Source organism: Acipenser ruthenus, chromosome 7 (genome assembly GCF_902713425.1).
Source record: "Acipenser ruthenus chromosome 7, fAciRut3.2 maternal haplotype, whole genome shotgun sequence".
Taxonomy (NCBI): domain Eukaryota; kingdom Metazoa; phylum Chordata; class Actinopteri; order Acipenseriformes; family Acipenseridae; genus Acipenser; species Acipenser ruthenus.
This window is the reverse complement of record NC_081195.1, coordinates 15584223-15604584: the sequence shown is the minus strand read 5'-3', so window position 1 is coordinate 15604584 and position 20362 is coordinate 15584223. Positions and strand designations below refer to the sequence as shown.

General features: G+C 36.8%; 1 protein-coding gene across 1 annotated transcript in view; it reads left to right on the top strand.

Annotated features, from left to right (window-relative positions):
• Positions 1 to 20362, top strand: part of LOC117415686 (protocadherin-15-like) — a 217910-nt gene that overhangs the window by 68213 nt on the left and 129335 nt on the right. The gene's annotated exons all lie outside the window — the stretch shown is intronic.

Below are 20362 nucleotides of genomic sequence, written 5' to 3'. Positions count from 1 at the left end.
TGCAGTCCTATAGGGGCTCCCGAGTGGCGCATCCAGTAAAGGCTCTCCACGTGGAGTGTAGGATGCGCTCTATAGTCTGGACATCGCGAGTTCGAGTCCAGGCTATTCCTTTGCCGACCGAGGACGGGAGCTTCCAGGGGGCGGCGCTCAATTGGCCGAGCGCCACCCAGGGGGAGGGAGGGCTAGGTCGGCCAGGGTGTCCTCGGCTCACCGCGCACCAGCGACCCCTGTAGTCTGGTCGGGCGCCTGTGGGCTTGCCTGTAAGTTGCCCGAGAGCTGCGTTGTCCTCCGACGTTGTAGCTCTTGGGTGGCTGCATGGTGAGTCCGCAGTGTGAAAAAAAGCGGTCGTGCTGACGGCACACACTTCGGAGGACAGCGTGTGTTCGTCTTCACCCTCCTGAGTCAGCGCAGGGGTGGTAGCGGTGAGCTGAGCATAATAAAACAATTGGCGATTCCAAATTGGGAGAAAATAATAAAAAAAGAATAATAATTGGCAACGACTAAATTTATGAAAAAAAAAAAAAAAAAAAAGAAAGTGAAACCCAAAACAACCCCCCAGGAACGTTACACTATGATTTTTGGCGCATTTACCTACAGTTGCATTCTTTATGCTTTTCATGTACTCATCTTTATAATAACTTTTACATTAAAAAAAAGTTTGTTTTCACTGGAGGGACTGAATCTTCCTAGCCCCTTTGAAACCTGCTGGCCATTGTGTTTATTTTTTTTTTAGAAGCCTAAAGGCCATTGCACAGGGGTTCAGTTCCATCATTTATCATCTGAACAAGTTGTGCATCAATCCATTGCACACTAGATTCGTTAATATCGTGTTTCAGAGCACTGATGTGCAGTGGAGGCTTTGTAGTAAATATATCTATCGTTTCAGTATTTTAATAAAAAAATTAAATACAATGATGTTGTTAATTCTTGCATAACTTTGAACACAAAATGTTAAATGTAGTATAAACAGTGATCAGCAAACAATGATAGAAGTTAACATGTTTACTAATTATTACGTTTCTACTAGATCTACAATAATGTTGTTACGCAATACATAAAAATAAATAAATACAATAAAGTTGTCATAGTATCAGAAACCATATGACCAATATTTAATTTGTCCAACACTCGCTCCTGTAATAAATATATCTAAAAGTTGGGAAGCTAGCAATAAGCTACCAAAAATACTTTACCATAATGACCTGTGTATGAAGCCAGAAATTCCATCACTTCCCCTCTTTTCTGACTGTTAAGCCCTGACCGCTCTTGGTTGCCCTGTCACTGTTCTTTCTCTGATGTGTGTCTCCAGGTCAGGCCATTGTTTCTTTACTTCCTCGACTACAATTGAAATAAAAAGTATATGCTTGTATAACCTATACTGCACAAAATCCATGTGTTTATATTTGCTATCAGTTCAAAATGTCATGTTTTATAATACATATAATTCATACCCAAGTCCACGGCAATGTCTTTCCATATGATTTAGTTTTTTTCAAAGTCTTTATTGGATTTATCATAGTCATTTTTGTTTGGTGACACACACAATTCGTTTTTCCATTTTGTTCATGGAACTGCAAGAATCCATGTGTCTTCCCAGTCATTTTTCATTGGTCAATGTATTTTTTAACGCACGTCAAATCGGATGAAATCAAACTTGTTTCGATTCCAAAATTGACACATCACCATCGTGCGACAATTACTGACGGTGTGCAAGGTGCAATAGGGAACGCACATGATCATTTTCTTCTGTTTAGACGCACGTTAAATTCGGATGCGTTATCGGATCCAGTGTGCAATGGCCTTTACCGTTACATTTCTTTATAACCTTTTTAAAACAGAATGCTTTTGTTACAGTATTTTTTTTTTTTAAATAGGAAACATCTATAGTTTATACATTGTTTCATAGAATACAACATAGTATTAAAAGCATTGAAACTTTCTGGGGCAGTACTTGGAACTTGGCCAAACAACTAAGAACAAAATATGTTGTATAATGTTTTATGAGCAATACCAGATTTAAAAAAATTAATCTTTTTATAAACCATGCAACTGGAAATAAACATCCAATTTAGAATCTGTTCATTTTATTTAAATATAATAGCCATGTTAGCAGTTTGTTAAAGCTAATAAACTACCAAATGGTCGATAATAATGAATGGGCAGCAGTGTGGAGTAGTGGTTAGGGCTCTGGACTCTTGACCAGAGGGTCATGGGTTCAATCCCCGGTCGGGGACACTGCTGCTGTACCCTTGAGCAAGGTACCTTACCTAGATTGCTCCAGTAAAAACCCAACTGTATAAATGGGTAATTGTATGTAAAAATAATGTGATATCTTGTAACAATTGTTAGTCACCCTGGATAAGGGCGTCTGCTAAGAAATTAATAATAATAATAATAATAATAATAATAATAATAATAATAATAATAATGAAGGACCACAATAAAATACCCTTTCAAAATGGCCAACTAACTTTATAACCAAGCTGTATGTAAATGTAGGCTGACTTCCACCTTCTCTTCACATACTCAAAGATTGAAAGAATATGTCTACAGAGAATTGAAAAACATTCAAGAATGTTTGCTGATGGAAAACAGATTGAAAGAATAATAATCTATTTTGGGGAGGATAATCTGAATAAAATCTGAAATAAAAAAGACAGAAGAGAAACAGACTTGGATATGTCTGTTCAGGGAATTGAGGCACTGAATGCAGAAATAATTAAATGATGTATTAATAGACTTTTACATTTAATTAAATTATGTATTAATAAACTTTTACATTTATTTTTGTCTTGGCATCCCCATTGTTGCCTGAGTCTGTTGGGAGTGGCAGATCATATGCAAATCACGTCTGAGTAGAACCACAGCTCATGGTTTTCGTAATTGAAATGATCTGATTGGCTTCAAAGTGACTGAGATGTTTGGAAGCACTTTAAAATTTCTGACGAGGAAACACTTCTAACTGAAAATGTCATCTAGATTTATGTGAGCAGAAAACTATTTTTATTATAATCCATTACTATAATACATGTGAGGCCCTTACACTTGAATTAAATCAATATGCCGACAGAGTGCAGCAAAACTAATTTCAATAAATGCACAGTAAATGAAGCTACCTGAATAAAAAAATACACTGGCCTGTGCACAGAAGCATCTAATTTAAAGCATCTTCCAGATGTTTGCACTTAGACTCCAAGCGGTAGGCTACAATGCCCCTTTGAATCTAGCTGCTTAGTCAGCACGTCTTCCTCAGATTACTCTCAAGCTAGTCCATATCTGCAAATCCCTTTCGCTTGTTTTGCAGCTTCGCCCAGTTTACTGCTTACTCCAGTTACACAGTGGTTCTGCACTTCAACTGGAATATTATTTTCTTTCAATACTTTTGCATTTGACTGTTTTAGTCAGTTTAGCATCATTATTACATTTTTTATTAGGTCTAAGTCTAAATTAGTTCTACACAGTAATTTGACAGATGCGACAGACAACAACTTTTTTTTTTTCTTAACTCAAAAACTTCCAGTTTCAGTTTTTCACCTCCTTAGGATGTATTATTTTTTTAACACTTAGATGAGACAAAAATGACGGTTTAGGTTCGGTTTCAGTTTTAGAAAATCAGAACTGTTTCCCTGATAGGAATAAACATCACTGACCCTGTCCTGTCTTTTGGGTCATTAAAATGATTTCACTTATATGGAGTCATTTCTATTATTGATTCAGGGTTTACGATCATAGAGGGAAGGGCACTCTATATATAACCTGTGCCATTTTGTGCACTATGTGTTTTTTAACATTCAGACACTGCATTTGGCTTTAATATATAGAACTAGATGAATAATGACGGTCACCTTCAGACCTTTCTTGAGAAGAAAGTATCTCACAGAAGTCAGTTATTTATAAAGGTACATTCCTTTTGTAAATAGGAAAAGCATGTTTAATTTAAACACAACACTCTTGCTGAGGTCAGTGTCAACTTATAAATTTACCACTTTAAGAAGATTCTATCGAAAAGAGAAAACTGTTGGTTTTATAAGAAAGCTAATGCATTTTACCTGAGCTCCAAATGCACTTAATCGGATTGAGGAGATTTCAATCTGGGGATAAGGGATTGCGTCTGTCTTCAGGTAGTAATAGAAAACATAAGACAGCAGCATTGAGTGTACGGTTTCTCTTGTAACCAAAGCAAATCAAGTCTAAAGTAAACTGGGGGGCCATTTCCTTAATACTTATCTTGTCCTAGTAAATTAATGATTTGTATAATGTGTTGTCTTAAGAGATACTTATTTGTAACTAAACACTGACTTTAACAGGAAAGCAAAGAAACTTTCCTGAAAGCTTTTATTAAAAAATATACACAGGCTTTTTGAGGTACATAAACTGCATCATCATTAAAAAAAAAAATACCCGGTGCCAAGGTATTTTGATCACTGAAGTGGCTGTTCTGGATGGCCTCTTTAAAACACAGACCACCTCTGATGACATTGTAATTATTGCTGCTCTCCAAGTATACATTACCTGTTCATTACATAGTTTATTGACACTCGCATGCTCTTGTGTATTCATGTAATCCTGACAAGTGGCTGCAATGCGATGTGGAATTTCACACATTAATGTCAGACGTACAGGGGGAAAACAGGCCATCATCTTGAGTGCGCTGTAGATTGCATGTAGAATATCGCCAAGGAAATGTGCTGTATTAATGGGGAGCAAAAGCTGGAGAAGAGCTCAACGGGTTAAAGCAAGGGTTAGTCTTTAGGTGAAGCCCTTGCAATCTGTAATTCCCTTTTTCTGTAGGCTGTTTTATAAAGCTCTAGGTCTAGCCAATGAGAAGATAGATAATCCAATGTGCCTTTGTAAAAGAGGTTGTTAAATATTGATCAAAGTTAAGGGGGGGGGGGCACATAAACCAAAGTAACAGACAGGGGTTGAGGTCAGAACTGTATGATTTATGCAAAAAAAAGCAAGAACAAGGGCCTGGAATATGACAGCTTTTAACAAGAAAGGGTGATTAACTATCTTTAATCACCCCTAACCTAAACTACCCATTTTGACACCCCTTTTCTTTTTAAATATGCTACTTTGTACCGGCTCTCATTTCATCTTTCATGCCGCCATCCTTAATACTAATTACCCTGGTACTCTGCACCTTCATAGCAATCACCCTTTCCATCTACTGTATAACATTGATTTTCTTCTGTTTTATAGCTAACCGCACTCGATCGCATTTCTGTGCTTAAAGAAAGTCAAAACATTTCCTTCTGATAAGTGTTTCTTTCTAGCTTTCTATCAGCTTGCACGCTGATGTAGCACCCCACCTTTTTTCTTCATTTAAGAGATCGCGGACATTCTTAGAGCAGGTGTAAAATATCTGGCCACAAGAGCATTAAGGAAAACAACAAATGTTCTTTTTTTTCCCCAGAATGACAACTTTCCACATTATTTGAAATGTAAAGGTCAAAAGGCCAGCATAGTGGCCCCAGTGCTTTTTAAATGGAGACTGTTGCTAAATTGGAGCTAGTCATTCCACTCCAAGAAGGTCAGACACTCACTTCTAGCATTGGGAATGGTAGTATTGTATTAGTAGTTATTGTTCTGGCAATCTCACAGCTGGTCATCTCTCTCCCACTCTGCCTTTGGCAGAGGTGCATTATGAGCTTCTACTAGAAATCATTAAAAGACTGAAAAAATGCAATTAAAGAATGGGGATAAAAGCAATGGATTATTCTAGTGCACCTGCCATTCCCCAGGATGAAAATGCACACAGTGATTCATTATGTTTTTTCAGTTATAGCTAGCATACCAACACAGAGCATATTTTAGCAATAAAGAACACAGGGCTGTACATTACGTCCAATTTGAGGATTGCGAAAAGTATTGTGAGACGAGACAGCAGGTCTATCATTTGAACCTCAGCAACACACAAATACATATAAAGACTCACACATCTCATCTTTTTGCTGTGGAAGTTTGCCTCTACAGTAAGAGCCTAGCTGTTAAAGTCAAGCCCACAGAGGCACTGATTCTGAATAACAACCAAAAGTGCTAGTTTTCATTACCAGTATAGAGTATAGTACCACACAGTTCAAACTTGGAAGGGAAATTAGGCTACTCAAATATAAATACTGACAACTGTAAGGGTTATCTAGAGATATGGGGGTAGATTTTCAAAGGTGACTAAATTTTTGTCAAACGTCCAAAGTTACACGTCTTCTGAGACGACTACATTTTCATCGAGATTTTCAAAAATGACTTGGATGAGTGACGTTCATCGACATCTAAGTTTACTAATCGACGCCCAACCTCTCTCATAGGTTAGCATCGGAGTTAGACGTCAAGAGAACGGAGTGATTTTCAAATATTTAGACATTAGTCAGCTAGCCGTCTATGTAAATTACTTTTGCATATTACAATTTATGCAGATCAACGGGAAGTGATGCGTTTCATCTAGGTTTTAGACGTTGCAACTCTAAGTGCAGTGCCTTCCTCTCCCGCTGCAGAAGGAAAGAGAGCTGACAAACCAACTACAGTCAAAATAAAAGCGTCAGATGAGAAAGGCGAATGCTCTGCTCAAAAGGTAGCCAGATGCAGCCTCAGAAAAGCTAAATAAATATGGAATTTGTTTTTCCTTTAGTAATGACTCTCTTAATTGAGATTTTGTTTTGTTATTAGATAAATATCTCACCTTTTCATTTATGATACAGAGTATTATGATACCATGTATTTTTAAAAAAAGCAACAGACCTTGCATTGGAACACTATTGAATTTTTAAAGTACAGTATTTTTTTTCCCCATGCAAAATGGACAGAGAAAATAAATATGTGTTATAGTGGAACTTAATTTGAATGAAAACTTTTTGGTATGCTGTACCCCATAGCAATACATAAATACTGTTTGATAATTTACTTAAAACCTTTTGAATGTCTGTTATTGCTCAGACTTTACTATATTGCTTATTGATCACATTATCAACATGATACTGTTCTGATTTTTCCACGTTTACTTCCTGTAATAAAAACATGAATGTAATTTTGGGTAAACTCTAAAAACTAATGTGATGAAGTATTGAGAAAACACAGAAAATGCGAATTTGGGGAACATAAATTAACGTATAATCCTTTATGACAAGAATTCTATAGTTTTACTATAGGAATCTTATAGTAAAATTTAGTTAATTGGGACATACTATAGAGAAATACTATATCATTCTATAGTAAATATTATACAACACTACAGAATGAAGTAGTACAAACAGAAATACTATACAAATACTATAGGATATTATAGGAATTCTATAGGGCACTTTAGAAATCCTATAGGATCTCATAGTAATACTATAGATTTTTTTCGTAAGGGATGAACTGTATACACACACAAACCTAATTCTTTTTCAGCAATCAATACATGATTATGACTCGATATTTGTTTAAGATTAAATGTAAATAATGTGCACACACATTACAACACACCTGTCTCCCTCTTGTCAGCTTTCATCTCGTTCCACTCTCAGCTTTCCACTGTGTTCTTGCAAGTGACAGCAGCAGGCACCTTTTTGTAGATGTGCTCTACACGCCATTGGAGCAGGTCTACCTTTAGACGCCTAAATGACAGAGTCTAAATGTTTGAAAATCACACGATGCAATGGTAGCAGCTCGTATCTGCCAGACATCTCGTGAGAATGTAGCTGTTGTCGTTTATTGAATTACTGTTTGAGTGGTGTAATTTGGTGTAATTATTGTTGAAGTGGACAGGTATATAAACCGGTATGTGGGTGTTTAGAGTGGAGTGGTTTTTGAATAGAGAACGGGAGTGAGAGAGGAAAACAAAACAAAAACTAGTAAAAGTAAGGATAGTGAAGGCAACTGCCCAGCCTGACCTTAGGTCTGTTTTGTTTAAATATTTATTCTCGCTCTGTGAGCAGTGTTTTTGTGTTTAAATATTTTATTTTATTTATTTTTGTTTGAACCCAAGTACCTTTTTTTTTTTTTTTTTTAATAAATTTAGTCGTTGACCGCTTTTTTTCACACTGCTGACTCACCATGCAGCCACCCAAGAGCTACAGCGTCAGAAGACAACGCAGCTCTCGGGCAGCTTACAGGCAAGCCCACAGGCGCCCGGCCAGACTACAGGGGTCGCTGGTGCGAGGTGAGCCGAGGACACCCTGGCTGACCTAACCCTCCCTCCCCCCGGGCGGAGCTCGGCCAATTGAAATTCCTAAATATATTTACAAAATATAGCAATACATGGCACTGAATGTATGCCTCCCACACACCGGCCATGACTTTTAGAGACATTAAAAGTTTGCTGACATAAGGGGGCTTAACAGTGGAGTTCTGACCAAAATATGTGAGAAAATCTGTCCAGGGAGATGCCCGGGAGAAGGTTCCAAAATACAGGAGACTCCCGGTGAATATGGGAGAGTTGACAGGTCTGCTAGTGGGATCGTTCCTGAAAAAATCTGTTACCTGGAACATTCTACTGCAGGTTCCATACCGAGTGTGTGTACTTAACGGTGCTGGAAGAAAATACACTGTGTTTAAAAAGGACCGTGGGGGGATGGGAATGCACAAAGTACTTACCATTGAAGAAACAAAGATAAATTGTTTGTAATTTGCACTGGAGTGTGTTTGTGTGCAAAAACGCAAGAGACTGTTTGTTTTTAACCAAGGTTTTATTTCTCAATGAACTTTGTGCCAGAGTGGCTATTGTTGAAAGGAGTACATCCAAGACACCAGGAAGTGTCAGAGCTTCACAAATATCAGCGCAGACACAATACTTACTGGGAGTGGCTGCTGAAGAAGGAACCTGTGGAAAACAAATACAGCAGTTTAAATAACAAAGACATTGAGAATACCCTGTTTCACTTACCTGAGTGGTAGTGTCATGTCTTCAGGAGAAGAGACACAATACTTTTAAATAATTAGGCACAGCTTAACTGGCTAATTCTTTTGGTAAAAAAAAGTTTAGATAGGGCCCATGTGATTGGGCTAGGTTTTTCTTTTGTTTTATTGAAAAGTATTTGTGTTTAATTATTCACTGTAAATAAAACTCACCATTGGTTCGCCACTTCTGTTTCCTGCATTTAAAAGCACCTTTAGCCAGCTTTCTCCAAATAGAGCAACCTAGCTCACAATACATACATCGAAATAAATGAAGCAGACTGCCTTAAAACTGTGATCTCTGCACTGATGGCTCAAGTTCCACACATGAAAAACACAATGTAGTTTGTTGTGTGTGTGTGTCTCAGATGGTTTTAAGCTCTTTTCAATATTGAACTGTGCCACATTTGATCAAATCTGTATGTTTGATAGGGTCACCAACACTGAGAAGCATGTCATTATCATGGACCTGCTCCTGAAATCTCTCTCTTTAAAAACTTCTCTTATTATTGTGGCAGGAGCAGCCTTGTAAGGTTGACAGTCCATGTCCTGTGGCACTACAGTGTTTTTCTGTGCTAACTAAAACTGCAGCTCTATGTATTACAAACCCATGCTTAAATCTAATTGAAACAATCACATATGCAAAAATAACTACAACGAGTACACAGTTACACGATACTTCTCACTCTGTGGTTTGAACAAACCAGAGAACAGTTTTGAAACTGATTTTATTTATGTCTGAATGATTAGTAGTTTGGTATTTGCAATACACAAAACCTGACATTGTTTATTTATTCATTTATGTATTTGTATTTCATTTTCCAACTCAAAGCTGACTCTTGTAAACATAATTGAAATGCAATTGCATTCTGGAAAATGTTCAGATTCAAAGCATCAGATTTTAATGTTTGGACTAGTTTTCACATTTCATTATGGATTTATTCAACAAACATTTAAGTAATATATATATATATACAAATGAACATCATCTGAATAAATAAAACTGGAGAAGATCTGTAGTGGTAATGAATTGTGCCAAGTTACATTTGGTAAGCTAGTCATTCACTATGTTGGAAACATGTTCCCTAAACTGAACAGCAGTGTTGTGGCATAGCAAAGTAAAACTTTTCAGAAAGCATATTTTCTGACTAAGGCACATTTCTGAATTCTCACTTGGAATGATTCCAAGAATCCTGTGATGACCTGAGCACTTTCTAACAAAGTTAAAGCAGGGGCCTATGCATTGCAAACATTTATAAACTTTAGCAGTTTCTCTTGGAATTACTGGTAAAGATAACTTGGTCAGAGGCACAATAAAACTAAAAAAAGTTTCACAAATCCAGGTGAAACTAGAAAACAGTATGTGAACACCAGGAATCGCTGCTCTCACAGCAATCAAAATATAAAATACATACCTCTTGCATGTTGTCCACATGCTAAAGACCATATTACAATCTGTCAACTTGTTCTCAAGTTGTCACTTGTCAAAACAAAATAAAAGCAAAAGAGAAGGAGAAGGTGTGACAAACAAAATGTCCCTTCAAGGGCAGGCAGATGTAATTTTCTGGAAAATGGTATCTATGTCCCTCTGAGTTCCCATTTCCAGCTTATAAAAGGTTGCACAGGCACCTGGATTATGGAAACCAGCTTCTCTACTGCACATGTGCACCATGTATTTATTATTATTATTATTATTATTATTATTATTATTATTTATTTCTTAGCAATAATAATAATATTATTAATCCTGCCGTGCCAGATCAGGATGGCTTCAATATTAAATTGTATTACACCATATGGCTTTTTAAAACCGTCAAGGCTGCATTACCCAGAAACAATCATACATTAGATTGAGTTTCATGGCTTTTGAGACTCCACATTACACTTTAGTTCCCACCCTATTGTAGTGTGCAAGGTATATTTATATTTGGACTAAATTGTAATAATAAAATACCTTGTTTTGAATTCAAGTCATGTAGAGCCCGACCTTTATCGAAATAATAAGACTAGACAACATTTCTAGTGTATACAAAGGAACAGTTTTATTAGAAATAAAATGAAATAAATGTGCAACAACTAAACTAAAATAATACAGAAAGGCAGAATTAACTAATCTAAACAGTACAGAAAACGAAACATAAACAACGACACCCCACTCCCGCTGTTTGATTAGCGATCCAACGCAATCTATGGGAGATTCCCTTAAAGGTTACAGCTGCATTCCTGACAGCTATTTAAGACGAAGGTTAGTCTAAACAAGGGTATCGTTAGTAACATAATATTTACTTTCATTAATATTTGATAATCAAAACAACGTTAAATCAGTCTCATATGTATAATTTTGGTTCAGAAGGTAATTCTCTTGCGAGATAAAGACGTTCTTTGCGTCCAGACAACCTATCGAGAATGATCTATTATCAAGACAGCTAAATTTGGATTCTAGCCTAAATGCAGAATGATAATTGCCTTATGAAACCCACATCAATTTGTATAAATCACATACAAAACCAATACTATAGTGTTTATTAACTCAAAGCATGAATTGAAAGCAATAATAATTTTCTTACATTCCACTTAAAACAAAATATTAATTTTACTTTAAGGTCTGATTATTCTCGAGTTCATAAGAGGATTAAAACACTACTCATTGAATACTTAACGAACGTGCGCTGCCTCCTCCAGCTGATCCGTGTCTTCAACAATACAGGCGCTCGAAAGCTCTCCTGCTGGCAAGGACAGGTCCAGGTTCCGGGGTCTGCCTTCCTCGCGTTTCGTCTCCACTTCAGAGTACGAAAGAAATGTCTTTGCAAAGAACTACAGTCATTAACTATTTAGGTATTCCATTGAAACCAGCAATTCCACCACCGATATTTGCACTCTTCGTCCGGTTATGTCTAGGATATTCCACCACAAACTCTGGCACTGCTAGCTCAATAAATGGAATATATTTCAATTTATGTCGACTTTAAATGTTCATCCAACTCTTTCTCCGGTGATCAATGAGGGCTAAGTTAGAGATTTGATTACAAGTACTTTTAGGATTTTAGAGGTCTTACGCAGCGGACTCCCACACCAAGGCAAACACTAGAATTGTTATCTCGTATTAGAATGTCCGAAAACGGTATCTCTGTTCCAGCCGGTCGCAGGTTGGATCTTCAGATAGTCACAGTTCAAAGACTGGTTTGTGTATCAGAACCTTGGATTTCGTGTTGGGAGCCCTGTTTGAGTGTCGCGCTCATACTTTTGGAATGTTCTCTTTACCCCTGTGATTGAATAGTTAATTTGGATGGTGCCTGAGTCCACGTTGAGTGTTACTCATTGGTTGTTCTCGTTCCGATGCAACCCCTTGTTCTCCATTGGTCCGCTATTCCGCACCCTGTTGGCTGGATTTATGTGATGGACTGGTTTGCGGCACCAAAATTGTTATTCTGTGATCGTGAAGATAAGCCATTTGTTCAGCAGTTAGTTTATGACTCTTTGTAAAAGCATTCTTTGTCAGTGGGGGAGTTTATGACCAGAAACCAAGAAAACACAGAGAATGGTTTAAGATTCCCCCCTCTGTATATTTCAATTCTGTTACTTTCACACACACAATGATATTATGACCCACTCTGATGCTACACTATAATTAGCTGTGAAAAAAATAAACACATTTGTCATTACATTTTAGAAACACGCATTTACCAGAATGCCATGACCCCCTGATGTAGCCACAAGACAAGTATTTAGCTCCAAATCTTTTGTTTACCTCAATCTAAAACTGGATTTTTTTGCACAGCAACCATTTTGTTCACCCATATTTATTACCTATTGTTATCAATTTATAATGCTTGTTGCCAAAGTAGACTCTGAATACGCCACCTTTTACCTTTTGCTTTTTACTGTAGAAATGCACCAACTCTGCGGAATTTTGGTTGGTTTAACATACAGTCCAAGACAGAGAAACCTTGATATAATTTTTAACTACTCTGGAGCTGTATATGAGACATTCTTTGAATTTAAAAGTAAATGCAATGGGAAGCAATTGTAGGAGAGGAGATGGGTGCCAATGGCAATATAAAATCCATTAGGACATACATTGTAGCCATGAGGTAAATACGTGTAATCCCTAGTCCTTCCAAACATAAAAGAAAATAAGTGCTTGCTTTCAGTCATTAAAGTTTAGAGATGGATACCGCTTGTAAATATTACGTTTATTTTGTGTTTAGCTCTGTTGAACTGTAACTTATTATGTATTGATACAGTCAATTCACCAAATATTAAAGTATTACAAGACTGCATGTCATGAACAAGCTCATTACGTACCTTTTACATGATCACCATTTTGTTGATATCTACCCTAGGCCTTTAATTAACAGGAATGCAGCTGAAGAGACAACAACATATCTTTGCAAAAATAGCTACATTACGCTGTTGAATTATGACCCAGGATACACAACTAATATATAAAAATAAAGATGATAATATATAACAAGTTACAATTACAGTGTGTGTATATATATATATATATATATATATATATATATATATATATATATATATATATATATATATATATATATATATATTTTAGCTCAAAGAGCCAGCTGCCCAACGTTTCGATATGTTGTACATATCTTTCTCAAGGGAGCCTGTGTTTGAATCAAAACATTGGAGGTATTTATAGGTTTTTGATGGCATGACAGCTACTTGTTATTGTTTACATTCAAATCCATGATTTATTCTTACATGATGTAATGGTGTTCTATATATTGTGACATCATTTTTACTTCTATCTTTGAATCTGTATTAATTCTAATTAACACTACTTTATATAAACTTATATTTTTATTATATCATGCAATGCTGGCTCTGAGGATCAGTCTAGATTTGGCCTCCTCAGCGCATCAGTATGCACAACTTTTGAATGAATTTTGTTTATTTATTTAAATGTTATCTATTTATTGAAGTTAATTAGTTCATTCTTTTCTGTTGAGTCCCGCTGGCATAATCGTGTTCAGCCTATTTATCCATTTACTTTCTTTTATTCTTCTATATGTCGCATTGTCTAATTTGAGCTGTTCTAATACTACAAACTTTACATCATTTATGTCATGTCCCTGACTGGTGAAGTGCTGTACTATTGGTTCATTCATTTTTTTATTTCTAATTAATGAAAGGTGGTTCTGAATTCTTTTATATAAAGTAGTTCCAGTCTCTCCAACTTATTTGATTTCATCACATTTTTCACAGGCTATTCCATAAACAACATTGCTATTTTTACAGTAGGTATTAGTTTTTAGTGGATATGTGGTGTTCTTATGTTTAATTATATTTTTACTTTTGTCTATGTATTTACACACTTTACATCTACTAGTGCACATGTTCGTAGAATCTATTTTGTCAATTATTCTTTTATGTTTACTGTGAACTAAAATATCACCTAAATTAGCTTCTCTTTTGAATGCTACAACTGGGGCCTTAAGAAATACTTTTTCAAATTTTTCTGAATTATGTAGAATCCGCAAGTGTTTCCAAACTATTTTAGAAATATTGGGCAAAAGTTTAGAGTAAGTCATTATTAATGGGACTCTTTTGACCTTTTTATCTCTATTTTTATAATCTAGTAGATCATCTCTTTTTAGTTTATCCACTTTTCTTAACTCCGTCTCTATAATTCTTTCTTTGTATCCTCTTTTTTTAAGATTTGTTTTTAATACATTTCTTTGTTTTACATAGTCACTTTCTTTTGAGCATATTCTTCGTATTCTTATTCCTAGACCCTTTGGGATTGCCCTTTTAGTGTGTAAATATATATATATATATATATATATATATACACACACACACAGCATAGGGATTAGCATCTATGAGGGAATTTGTTCTAGCACTCCAATATTGGGCCCATTCACAATGCTTACGTTTTCCTCATGATGTATTTCATTATTATTTTTTTATATTAGATTCATATGTAGTATATTAAAAAGGATATTTTTTTCCATGTTTAGCTGAATGACCATAGTATTATTATTATTATTATTATTATTATTATTATTATTATTATTATTATTATTATTATTATTTATTAACAGACACCCTTATCCAGGGCGACTTACAGTTGTTACAAAATATCACATTACAAAATATCACATTACAGATAAGAGCAGTTAAATATAATAAAATCAGTAGTACAAGCAAATTCAAATACAGTAAATAATTACGTTTGAGAGCGATTACGACCAACAGTAGTAAGAATATTTGGTTATAAGAGTAAATTCTGTTAAGAGCAAGTAGTAAGTACAATAAATGGATAAGAACAATTTCAAATAAGAGCAATTACAAAAAACGTGAATACGGTTATCTTTAAGAGTAAAATCAAGAACAAGATACAGAAAATATAATTATGATTGAGAGCAGTAGTAGAATACAGCAACGTGTGGAGCAGTTAAGTGCAAGTACAAGATGATGCAAGTACTGGTACAACTGGGTGCCATATAGTCCTGTATAGGTAGTTGGCAGTACCCTGGGCCGGTTTTTCAAAACTTTGGTAATCGGATTTCTATGTTTGATCTGGATTATATTGTGCAATTGGGTTTTCAAAACATCGAAATGCAATCAGGATTACTGTGATCCAGATTTCGTTTTGGTAATCCGATAGCACTTTTAATCTCGATTAAATGTTGCAGTTGGGTTTTTCAGAATTTAAAGAGGCGATCAGGATTACTTTAATCCAAAATACCAGGATTATTGTGATTCTACTGCGGAGGTGTTTAGTTTTTAAATGATCATAGAACATCGATATCTTGTTTGAATTATCATAGCAAACATGCTATATGTCCAAATAGAGTGTTAAAATATAATATTTACATATTTATTTAAGTTTTGCATCCATGCAAGCAAAATGGAAAACACGTATTTAGTCGTATAGCTTTAATAAAAAAGCATATGCATATGCCTTCACATACTCCTCCTTAAAGCTCGTCTAAGAGATGCTGAGGAATGCACTGTGCTTCAATGGGGGAGTTTCTATGTGTGGTTATTTACATGTGAAGCGGCGATGCGCGTGCATGTTTGAGAGAACAGCTCAAAAGGATCAGGTTTGTGGCCGAAAATAACGGCCACAGTGAGAGATAGGGTAAATCTCATTTACTCGTGAGCATGATGTAAAACACGGGAAATCCACTCCCCTTTTCACATGGAAACCCGCATTTCACGTGAAAATTGTCCACTGCTCCCAATCTAGACAGCTTTGGGAGTTTTCAGCCATGGTGATCTGCAATAGCGGGGTTGGACTGTTTAATTATATAACTCTGGGTTAATTATTTTCTTTTTCTTTAATTAATAAGTCGTGTGATAAATTAGTTGAAATATTATTCATAATGATATGCCACCCCAGCAATAGACATTTTAAAAACAATTTGGGCAAGAGCAGTAAAACACATTATTAAACAACCAGGCACAAGGCATTTACAAATCACAGCTTTATTACATGAGCTTAACACTGTGCTTTAAACAGTTTCACTCAAGAAAGATGACAACCATGGATTTCCAGGTGAGATTCTGTCTGCAAAAACAGCACGAGAATGCAATGCGTGGCTAATTTGCATATCGCCCTCCTCCTTTCCCCTTCATTTGCATGATGTCAGGTGAAAAGAGGGTCTTCTTGAGTAAAATAAACTGAGCCAATGGAAACCCGAAAAGTATAGGGTCATTTTTTTCATTTGGCTTGAGCACAATGTCTCAAGTAAAATTAGAACACACAGGGAAAGTCCCTCAATGTCATATTTGTGCTCTGTACTGCACAGCAGATAGTGATCCTTACCTAAAGTAATTCACAGCCTTTTACTGTCTTTTTTTGTTTGTTCTTCATTGTCTGTCTGTCTTCCTTTTTATGGGCCTGTGATGGGGTGCAGCCTATTTTGTAGTGGTTTTGTGTTTTTTGTATTCTTTAGAGTGGATATGAGTGAGTTTGGGGTGTGGTTCAATGAGTGAGTGTGTGAGGAATGTGTGGAATGTGCCTGGGCTAATGAGGTGCGAATAGCCCAATTAGCCCAGGCACCTGTATAAAAGGGAGTGGTTGGGTATTATTATTATTATTATTTATTTCTTAGCAGACGCCCTTATCCATTATTTTTACATACAATTACCCATTTATACAGTTGGGTTTTTACTGGAGCAATCTAGGTAAAGTACCTTACTCAAGGGTACAACAGCAGTGTCCACCACTGGGGATTGAACACACAACCCTCCGGTCAAGAGTCCAGAGCCCTAACCACTACTCCACACTGCTCTCTCTCTCTGTCTGTGTGTGTGTGTGTGTGTGTGTGTGTGTGTGTGTGTGTGTGTGTGTGTGTGTGTGTGTGTGTGTGTGTGTGTGTGTGTGTGTGTGTGTGTGTGTGTGTGTGTGTGTGTGTGTGTGTGTGTGTGTGTGTGTGTGTGTGTGTGTGTGTGTGTGTGTGTGTGTGTGTGTGTGTGTGTGTGTGTGTGTGTGTGTGTGTGTGTGTGTGTGTGTGTGTGTGTGTGTGTGTGTGTGTGTGTGTGTGTGTGTGTGTGTGTGTGTGTGTGTGTGTTTCTTTTTGTATAGTTCGGGTTTAAAGCCTGTTTTTGTGTTTGTCTTTTTGGTTGGCCATCGTGCCTTTTGTTTTGTGTATTTTGTTTAATTAAAAGTCTTTTATTTTCCCTGCACATCCTGACTCTGAGTCTCCTTACCTTGGTCAGCCTGTCACAGGGCCCTATTCACAAATCTTGATACAGTGATATTCATTAAACCGTTCCTTGACTGAAGTCAGTCTAGAATAGTATAATTAAGATTAGTATTCTGGAATACATTTGAAAAATCATTGAAAAAAATGGTGGTTACCTCTGCACATCAAACAGTAACTATATTTCTCACTTGGTATATATAGTAGTGATAAAACAATATTTAATAATACATGTTTATCAAAGTCTGTGTGTGTTATGTCTCTTTCTATATAATATGCTCTTTTCTCGGCCACAATAGAAGCCAGATTGTACTGTGCTTCACATTTCTAGGTAATTAAAATATTTTTGGCCCATTGTTTCACAGTACAACGAACAGTTACATTTGTGCTTTTTAAAGCAACTGTAACTGCATATTTTACTTGCATTGCATGGTGTCAGGTGAGTCTCATCCCAGCTGGTGTGCTGATTGTTAAGCCCTGCAAGCTGGCACCACACCTGTGAGAGTCAGAAATGAGGTTTTCAGACAAATCCATGGTAGAATGGGAACATCCAGCTTTTCTAGATTATTCCGATTTTTCATGGTTAAGTTTTGTAATTAAAGAAAATGAATGAACTACAAGCTACATTTGAATCTGACTTTGTCCAAAACAAAAATGCCCTTGTTTTTTTTACATTATAGTCCAGTGATTTCATTAAAAATCAATAACCCAATTTGACATAATAGGTTAGCTTTATACTGATGAAGCAATCCAGGGAGAATGTATTAAGTGAATTATGAACTAATTCTTTAAAAAGGCCATGCTTCTGTTTAACATTTGAAGCACATTGTAGAGGTAGTATGAATATCAACAGAATCATTCTATTTTAATGTAATATGTCCTCTATCTGTCCTTGAGTAAAACTTAGAAATGTCAGAATTAAAAAACTGATATATTTTTTACGCATTTGCCTTACAAAATACTGTCTACTCTTGTATATATTGATGGTTTAAGCCCAGTTCAGGAAAATAGTTAGTTAGTAAGGGGAAGTATATCAACCCAAGGGCTGAATTGAAAAGTTCATTTAGCTCTAACTTAGAAAATGTGATATCATATCAATGCAACCATTAGCACAAATGCCAGCTCCATCAGTTACAATCCTTTAGTCATTACTGGCCCTCCAGGGTTGCTTCAGTTGCAGTGGTTCGGTGTGAGGTTTCTACTGTGCCTCGTCAATGTAGATCCTTTTCCCAAGCCAGCTATCTGCCTGCAACCACCCAGGTAGTTTCCAGGACACCTGCACAACAAAATTCCCACCCTAATACACTCAAAAAGATTAAGTCAGTCTGTCTAGGGAAGGGTAGGTGTGCATTGCTTAGAGCAGTGGTTTTCAACCCCAGTCCTCAGGGACCCCTGTGTTTTCTGGGTTTCATTCCAACTGAGCTCTCAATTACTTACAGTGCCTTGCATAAGTATTCACCCCCCTTGGACTTTTCCACATCTTGTAGTGTTACAACCTGGAATTAAAATTGATTTAATTGGGATTTTTACCATTTGATTTACACAACATACTTAACACTTTGAAGGTACAAAATATTTTTTATTGTGACACAAAAGTTAATTAAACAAAAAAAAGACATTTGTTGGTTGCATAAGTATTCACCCCCTGAGTCAATACTTGGTAGAAGCACCTTTGGCAGCAATTACAGCTTTTTGGGTAAGTCTGTACCAGCTTTGCACATCTGGATCCTGCAATTTTTGCCCATTCTTCTTGGCAAAATTGCTCAAGCTCTGTCAAGTTGGATGGGGACCGTTGGTGAACAGCAATTTTCAAGTCTTGCCACAGATTATCAATCGGATTGAGGTCTGGACTTTGACTGGGCCATTCTAAGACATTCAGGTTCTTGTTTTTAAACCACTCCAGTGTAGCTTTGGCTGTGTGTTTAGGGTCATTGTCCTGCTGGAAGGTGAACCTCCTCCCCAGTCCCACGTCTCTTGCAGACTGAAACAGGTTTTCCTCTAGAATTTCCCTGTATTTGGCTCCATCCACCTGCCCTCAATCCTGACCAGTTTCCCAGTCCCTGCCGATGAAAAGCACCCCCATAACATGATGCTGCCACCACCATGCTTCACCGTGGGGATGGTGTTCTCAGGGTGATGAGCAGTGTTGGCTTTGCGCCACACATAGCGTTTTGCGCTAAGGCCAAAAAGTTCAATTTTGGTCTCATCAGACCAGAGAACCTTTTTCCACATGTTTGCTGTGTCTCCCACATGCCTTTTGGCAAAATCCAAACTGGATTTGATATGGGTTTTTTTCAGCAATGGCTTTCTTCTCGCCACTCTTCCATAAAGCCCAGCTTTGTGGAGCGTCCGGGTTATAGTTGTCCCATGGACGGTTTCTCCCATCTCAGCTGTGGATCTCTCCAGCTCCTGCAGGGTTACCATCGGCCTCTTGGTTGCTTCTCTGACTAATGCCCTCCTTACCTGGTCACTGAGTTTTGGTGGATGGCCTTCTCTAGGCAGTGTAGCGGTTGTGCCATATTCTTTTCATTTTTTAATAATGGATTTAACGGTGCTCCGGGGGATGTTCAAAGTTTGGGATATTTTTTTATAACCCAACCCTGATTGGTGCTTCTCCAGAACTTTATCCTGGACTTGTTTTGATAGCTCCTTGGTCTTCATGATGCTGTTTGTTTAGATATGCTCTCTAACAAACTCTGGGGCCTTCCAGAAACAGGTGTATTTAATCTGAGATCATGTGACACTTTAATTGCACACAGGTGGACTCAATTCAACTAATGATGTGACTTCTGAAGGCAATTGGTTGC